This window comes from Cupressus sempervirens, chromosome 6 (assembly GCF_028749045.1).
Source record: "Cupressus sempervirens isolate cs-2001-9-10 chromosome 6, ASM2874904v1, whole genome shotgun sequence".
Classification (NCBI taxonomy): Eukaryota; Viridiplantae; Streptophyta; class Pinopsida; order Cupressales; family Cupressaceae; genus Cupressus; species Cupressus sempervirens.
Window position 1 is genome coordinate 151,464,209 of NC_143123.1, and position 8,929 is coordinate 151,473,137.

The window sequence follows — 8,929 nt, forward strand, 5'->3', positions numbered from 1 at the left end:
GAGTAGGTAGAATAGTCAGGCTTCTACCTCAAATGCAAATCAAAGTAGGACCATAGTCCCTCAAAATAATATGGCTCAAGATCAAGTTTTCTATGCTTCCTACAACTACTCTTATGCCTATTTTATGTGTCAAAAGGCTAAATCTTATTTGTCTTTGACCACCCAAGAGCCTATAGTAGGATAGTATTATAATGAGAACCAACCCAAAGATGCCTCAGATATGCAAAGATAGGGTGATTGCTCCTTCATGAATCATCAAGTGGAGGACCATTGTAATGTAAACTAGGACTCCATTGCTCAGAACACTAGGAACAAAAGAAGAGCTATTTAAGATGCTACCCCTCCTCCTCCTAATCAAGCTTCAACATCAAATGTAGTACCTCATGTATAAATGGTGAATGATCAAGCCAATTCCCCTCAACAACAAAGATAGAATAATAACATAGGATATATGAATGACTTCCGACTTGTTCCAACTCAATCCCCTACACATGCATCTCCCAAGACTTCTATTAGAGCACCTAATGCCTCATTCAATGTGGTAGAGCATATGAAGACAAATGTGAATATTTCCATGTGGGATGCTGTTGCTACTATACCCATGCAAAAGAGGTTGTTATAGCAAGAATTGGAAAGTATTGAACCAAAGGATTAGCCACTCAGCATGGAAAGTGCCACAAGCCTAGGACAACCATCAAGGGAAATAGAAATAAGTAAAAATATTAGACCTCCTCCATTTTATGTTTCTCTAATTATAGGGGATAAACTAGTTTGCAATTTCATGATTGATTCAGGAGCTAGTAGTTTAGTGATGTCTAAGTGTGTTGCTGATGCTTTACAAATGAAATACGAGCCCATTATTAAGGATGTATTACAGTTGGATGGTAGCACTGTCAAGACTGTAGGGATCCTTAGAAATGTTGAAATGGCCCTCCATGAATGCCTTGGTTGTACTATAACTCAAGATATATTAGTTGTTGAGGTCAAGCCAAACTTTTCCATTTGTCTGTCAAGAGACTTCACTATGTAAATAGGTGGTTACATATCTTTTGATTGGTCATAAATGTTTTTTAGAACAAGATATGGAACCAAGGCTTCAATCAAAGTAGAGCCTCTAGCCCTCCATCATATTGAACCCTACACCCCTTATCTCATCAATATGAATTGCACTATCCTAGAGATGGATGAGAATGACATAGTAAATGAGCTTGCCACTTCTCTAGTAGAGATACCTAATTTTCTCTTAGATAAATGGGATAATGCATATCAATTTTATTCCATATCAAAAACCCTTCAGATAGGCCTTGGCACCTATTGCATATTAGAAAAGGATGCTCTTGTCCCTAACCTTATGAAGACCAAAGAAGACATGAGTAGGATATTGAGTATGTACTTTGATGGATCAAGAAATAATATGGATTAGGGGTAGGTGTGAAATTGATTTCCCTTGCACAAGTAAGGTACTACTTCTCCTTTAAACTCCAATTCAGTTGTACCAATAATGTGGTTGAGTATGAATCCTTGATTTAGGACCTCATACTTGCTCAAAAAAGAAGAATTCAAGCCTTAAGTATATATGGAGATAATGAGTTGGTGGTTAATCAGGGGAGAAATTAGAATATCACTAAGAACGGCTTGCTCAAGTCTTATAAACATACACTATGGGATTTTCTTGAAAGTTTCAATGCATTTAATATTCAGGGCATCCATAGAAAAGAGCATAGACATGCTGATAGACTTGCAGTAGTAGGTGCATCTTATGATATCCCAAGGATCCTTGAAGCTAAAAAGAAGTAGCAGATTAGAGTGGTAGTTAGACCTGCAATTCCTAACAACAACACCAATTGGTAAGTTTTTGAATTTGATGCACAAATTGTAAGTTTCTTGCAGAATGAAGCAAAATTCTTAGAGAGAAACCAATCTAGTTTGCATGATTGGTATGGGGATGAAATCATCAATCTCAATTCCATTAAGTTTCCTAAGGGTCTCATTACCTTTGAGAGTGTCTTCAACCCTAATGACCAAGTGAGAGATAGAGGCATAAACCTAGCTACTGATAAAGATGATTATATAGTAGTTGTAGTTGCTGATGGGAAGTCCTTAAACATGGGAAAGGTATGTTCTAAAATTGAGAAAGAAAATATCATTGATATATGTTAAGAATTTAATGATATATTTTCTTGGACATATGATGATTTAAAAGGTTTTGACCCAAGTTTCTTTCAACATACCATAGACTTAATCGATAATGCCAAACTCGTAAGATAAAAATAAAGGCTAGTGAATCCTAAGATTGAACCATTAATGAGAAAAGAGCTATCCAAGCTAATTGAGGCTAATATAATATTCCCTATTAAGCACTCATCATGGGTAGCAAACCTTGTCCTTGTTAGGAAGAAGAATGGAGAAATTAGATTATGGGTGGATTTTAGGGATCTTAACCAAGCTTCCCTCAAAGATCATCATCCCTTCCTTCCATGGAGCAGATATTATCCAAGGTCAGTGGTTTAGAGAGATTCTCATATCTTGATGGATTCTTTGGTTACAATCAAGTGCTGGTCAAGGAGTTTGACAAATACAAGATTGCATTCACCACCCAATGGGGCACTTATGCTTATAGTAAAATGCCTTCTAGACTAACAAATGCATGTGCCAAATTTCAAAAGGAAATGGAGATGGCCTTCAAAAACATGATTGAAAGGTTTGTATTGGTTTACCTTGATAATAACACAGTATATTCAAAAAAGGTAGCAGATCAATTTGGTCATCTCAAACAAGTGTTCATAAGGTGTAGAGAGTTTGGGGTATCCCTTTACTCAAGCAAGTGTGTCTTTTCCACCAATCAAGGAAAATTATTAGGACACATTGTATCCAGGGATGGTCTAACCATTGATCCAGAGAGAACTAAGGTGATACTTGCTCTCTCCCTTCCTAGTCATAAGAAAGGTTTGTAAAGTTTTCTTGGTAGAATAAATTTTGTGAGAAGATTTATCTGTAATTTAGCTACCATGGTGAAACCTCTTACATCCATGCTTAAGAAGAATATGGTCTTTTCATGGACTAGGGAAGGGAAGATAATTTTTGAAGAGATCAAAGAAGCCATAGCCTTAGCCCCTACTCTCATCCATCTGAATTTTGAGAAGGATTTCATCCTTTATGCCTTAGGTGGTGAATCAAACATTTATGTTGTCTTGACTCAAGAAAATGATAAGAATGGGGAGCAACCCATTTCCTTCTTTAGTGAAGGACTTAAGGAATATGAAGATAAATATAGTTATGTAGAAAAGCAAGCCCTTGCAGTCATAAGATTCTTGAAGAAATTTAGACACCTTCTATCTCATAACAAGATAAATCTTTTAGCACCCCATGTAAGTGTGAAGGACTTTCTTTTAAGCAAAGATATTAGTGAGAAGAGAGCCAGGTGGATCACTAAGGTAATGGAGTATGATGTTGACATCCATATTACCAAGTTGGTAAGAGGGAAGGGATTGTGAAAATAGATGATCTCATCTTAGGAGTTAGATGAGGAAGCCACTGTGGTATTGATAGAGCAACAAGAAGCAAGAAATGGTAATCCAAGGAATTGGATGGATGGCATGATGACTTTCTTGTCAGGGAATGGATATCGTCAAGGATTGGATAGGACTAAAAGGAGAAAATATAGGTTGTAGTCAATTCCTTATGCCATAGTTAATGGTATCCTTTTCAGAAGGGATTTCAAAATGGAGCCTTATTGAAATGCATTGATATAGACCAAGCTAAAAGGATGATCAAAGAGCTTCATGATGGCCCCGATGGTGGTCACTTTTCAACAAGGACAACTGCAATGAAGATTATGAGAGGTGGTTACTACTGGCCATGCTTGTTCTATGATCATCATAAGTATGTGAGGTGGTCTGAAAATGTGACTTGCAGCTCTTCCTCTTCATCTCATTCAAGTGGACCAATATTTTTCTCAATGGGGATTGGATTTCATAGGCCCTATCAATCCATCAAGTTCTGGTCACAAATGGATCCTAGTTGCTATAGATTACTTCACCAAATGGACACAGGCAGTTGCATTGAAGGATGCCACAAAATCTTTAGTTGTTCAATTCCTTGAGGAATCATTACCAAGTTTGGTGCCCCTTCAACAATTATTTCAGATAGTACAAAATCTTTTGTAGGAGCTTAGATTTGTGCATGGGCAGTTGATCATAATTTCTACTTGAGCACATCCTCAAACTACTATCCTCAGGGAAATGGATTGGCTAAGTCATCTAACAAAAACCTAATCAGGATTATGAAAATGACTATAGAGGACAACCAAAAATGTTGGCATCAAAAATTGAAGACAACACTGTGGGTTGATAGAATAGCACCTAAGAGGGAAATTGGAAATTCACCCTTTATGTTGGTATTTGGTAGGGAAGCAAGGCTTCCAATTTCATTAGAATTCCCATCTCTAGAACTAGCTCATTAGTTGGAGCTAATGGAAAGTGATGCCATGACATTAAGAATGATAGAGTTAATGGAGTTGGAAAAGAAAAGGAAACAGGCCATGCAAACCCTAGAAACACATCAACAACAAATGAAAATTAGCTTTGATAGGAAGGCTAGGGTCAAAATCTTCAGAGAAGGTGATCTGGTATTAAAATGGGATGTAGAAAGGAAAAAACCAGGGAGACACTCAAAATTTGATACATTATGAAGTGATCCCTAAGTGGTTATCAGTTGAAAATAGGCCAATGCTTTTCAATTGAGCAGGTCTAATGGTGAAATTCTGCCTATTCCAGTTAACAGAATATATCTTAAGTCCTACTTGTGATAAAAGATGAGTATTTCATGTATATAATTAGGTTATTTTCCTTCTTGTGGTTTCATATTTTCCAAGAAGTGCATGAGCACATGTGTTTTGCAGAGGCTGCAAAAAATTTTGGTTCCTTGTTTCAGTTGCAGAGAGGTAGTTTTGAAGTTCCTGGGCATCTTTTTTGTGATTTTAGGGTTTTTCTGGGCAGATCTTCATGATTTCTATTACTCTATTACCCAATGGATGCGTAGGATACTATTCTATGCATAGTAGGCTTGCATCTCCTTTGAGTCATTAGAATTGTTGGCCAAATTTTCCTTCCCATCGAAATTACCATATTTGAATTCAAATATTAAATAGTCATGTCCTACCTTTAATATTAAACAATGCCATGGAAATATGAAATAAATTAAATAAAAAAATTTATAATATTTTTTTGTTTTTTTAAGTTCATTTTTTGGCCCCCGCATGTTTCTGTTCACCATCAAATCTCTGACAGATCTACGGTAATTACTTTCCCACATTTTTTAATGAATGCGGGGAAGAGACCTTTTGCCACGCGTCTAGGGTGGGACCTTGCTTCTTGTTTGGGCCATCTTTGACTATGCTAACATGTTGGTGTTCATTGGCATTTTGATTGGCCATCACTTTCCTACATTTTGTATTTTGTCAGAGTTTTTGACAATGCGGGGAAGCAACTTTTTGACATGTGGACTGGCCAATCTATTCTTTTGTGTGGGCCACTAGGGTTAAAAGGTAGTGCCAGAAAGGATGCCAGGTTGTGTTGAGGTGGATTTCATTCTAGTTACTTCATCCTGATTGGTCAAGGGTGACATGTTGTCATGTTGGATGCTGAGTAACCCGTTGGCCTGAAAGTATTAATAGGGCAGGCGTAGTAATAACAAAGATTTTCCACGATTGTCAATATTTTGTAGATCGACGATCAGTGCTTTCCTGCATTATGGAATTGTGAGGACTTTAAACATTGTGGGGTAGTGAAAAATGGCCACATGTCCCAATGGGCCCAGTTAAGAAAATAAACATTGTAGTCACATTGTGGTTAGGTCCCAGTTCTATAAGTAGTCAGTAGTTGAGTTAAAAAGGTGGCACAATTAGTTGGCCAATGAGGCAGTCAAACTTGTAAAAACCTTTTAAGGTGGAAGAAAGATAAAAGACTATTGGTCCACATGGCTTATCCCAGTTGCAGAACTCAATTCACCTATTGACCTTGCTGTTTTGTAAGCTAGAAATGAAGAAAGATAGGGTTTCTTGCATGATCTGATCATCCATTTTGAGATTGGTTTAATTTCCATCACTTCAGGATTTTCTCCAGTCAGGGTTTCCATAATTTTCATGCCTCTGCAAGTGTACCAAATCAAATCTACAGTTTGGATCATCTTAATGGCAATGGTTGTGGAGTAAATTGAGTTAGAAATATCTTAGTTATGCCTGAGCTATAAAGGAAAATTTTCTAATCTTTGTAAGGGTGGATCTTTCTCTGATTCTCTAGTATTTCTTCTCTGCATACTACTATAATTTCTCATGCCTTTGAGCCATTGTAATCCTCTACTGAGTCTCTTTTAGCCATTAACACACTGTGCAAGATTTCTTTGCCTCTAGTTAATATTTTTGTCTATATTCTACAACTTGCATGATTATGTCTATTTTTGACATTTGAATGATATTAAGTGAAGACTCTTCTTATAACATTATTTTGTTGTCTAATCTACATGTGGTTGTTAAATTAAGCAAGGTTTGAATCTGTATTCTTTGAGGTTATAACTGGTTAACTGTGCATTCATAGGTAGAGATAAGGTCAAACACTCTATTTTGGTGCATCACCCCCTTAGGTTAGAATCGGTAGATTTTCTTTCACGCATTCCTTCTCCCTTTTCCTCTCCAAGTGTAGTTAGGTGCACCTTGATAGTAAAGGAAGCCAACCTTCTCCAGAGACTCAACCTCACAGTTCAAGTCCCACAACTTGGAGGTTGTTTCCATGTTTCACAAGGTTGTCCTTAGGCAAAAACTTTAGACAATGGTGCAAAATTTTGTGAAAACAAAACCATTCCATCTCAAATAAGTACACATTCAAAAAATTCAATCCCTCTTTTGGGGTTGTATGGAGAAGGATGCCATCATTACATATACAATGGCTCTTCTTAGACACTTTTCAATGCATCATCTTTTTTGTATACTTTACCAGGACAAGAAGTAGTGGGAAGATACTCTTTTCTTTCACAAAGTGGTAAGAAAGGAGGAAAACCTTCATTGGGATTGTTGAAGCCTTGTGGTCTTGAAAAGGTTAGAGTGACTGCTAAGTTAGTGAGTGTAGTTACAAGAGATAAATATAGTATCCGTTGGACCAAATTGGAGGTCACTAATTATGCTTATGATTCTCCTTGCATGTAAGTATATAATTCATATTACTATTCTCTTGTCATTATTATTATTCTCAGTATTTTTCTTATGTTGTATTTTTTCTTGGGTTGTTGAACTATATTGCAGAAATAGAGTATTTATAAAGCAAGTGAAATACATGCAAAGAGTTTCTATTGTGGAAGGACTTCCTCCTAAACATGAAGACACTCCAAATAAAGAAATGAGAAATATATATTTGTCATCTTACTCATCAATCTATTGGTTCTCTACCAATTCCACTTCTTTGTAAATGTTTGTTGACTAAGAATGAAACAATAAAATGTGCAAGATCCCATTGGAAATAGTTAGATTCTAATTCAAGTTCAATGAAATCTCGATTTCTCTATTTTTTTTTCTGATGGGTTTGTAATTATAGAGTTTTGAAGTTTTTTTGGGTGCCCATTATGATTTCATTTATTGATTAATGTTAATAATATAAAATATTGTTTAGATTTCACACAATCTCTAAAATATTTTTGGTTCCAATGTGAATCCCTTGAGGTCAAACCTAAGTATCATATAGGGATCTAACGTACTAGAGTGACTTGTTTAACTCATATGAATATTGGTATTAAAAATGGTGCTAACTATGCTCTAAATAGAATGCACCAAAAGTTTAAAAAAAAAAACTTTTTTCTGTTGTTTTTGATTAGAAAACATATAGATCATGAAGAAAAAATGCTAAAAATTTCAACAAAATTAGTTGTGTTTTTTATGTTTTCAATTTTGGTCAAAGGTGCATTTCATCTGTAGGATAGCAACATCCATTTAAAAAATCTTTGAAGATGTTCTTAAATTGTTAAAATTGAATGTCTTTTGTACCAGGTTCTAATAAATCAGATTTACCATATTGAATTTAAAAAAAAAAGGTGATGTTCTCAAACATCCAAATAATCAAATATATTTTTGATACAAATTTTTTAAAAATTCTTTAGAAATTGATTTGTGTGTACTAATAATTTAATTGTACATTCAATTTCTTTGAATACTAAGATTTAATAACGTGTTACAAATATATAGCAAATTAACTTGCAATGGGTTGTAGGAAAGGGCAAGTCTCAAGAAGTTAGATTCAAAAAATTGATATTCTAGGTTCAATGAGGCCTCTTAGGATCAAACTATAATATCTCCTCTAATAATTATTATTTAATAAAAATAGCTAATCTATTGATAAATCTATATAATAAAAAAGTACATAATATTAATTAGACTAAACTAACAATAAAATTTTATCATTCTATATTAATAATTATTAATTGATTAAATAAGCAAATTTTAAATCTATATTTATTATTTTCTTAAATTCCATATTATTAAATAACAACAAATATATATAAAAAACAAACATGTATAATTATAAATAACAAACTAGAAAATGATACTTATAACAAACTAAAATATTTGGATTAATGGAAAACTATGCAGATATTAACGACACCCACTAAAAAGTCACATATGTTGAAAACAACATAGGGATGATATTTATATAACATTATGCCATGCAAAAAAATATCGAATGGAAAGAACAAAAAAAAAAATACAAGTAACCCGTATAAATAGGAAATGACCCCTTTTATTGGAGCTCCATCCACATTACATATTTTACGACAAGATTTTAGGAGATTAAACATTGTACGATAAAATAAAGTTGCATATGCATAATATTAAATTTTAGAAAATAAATTTATAAATGGGTAGTGGAATTTTTTTGAGTAAATTCAA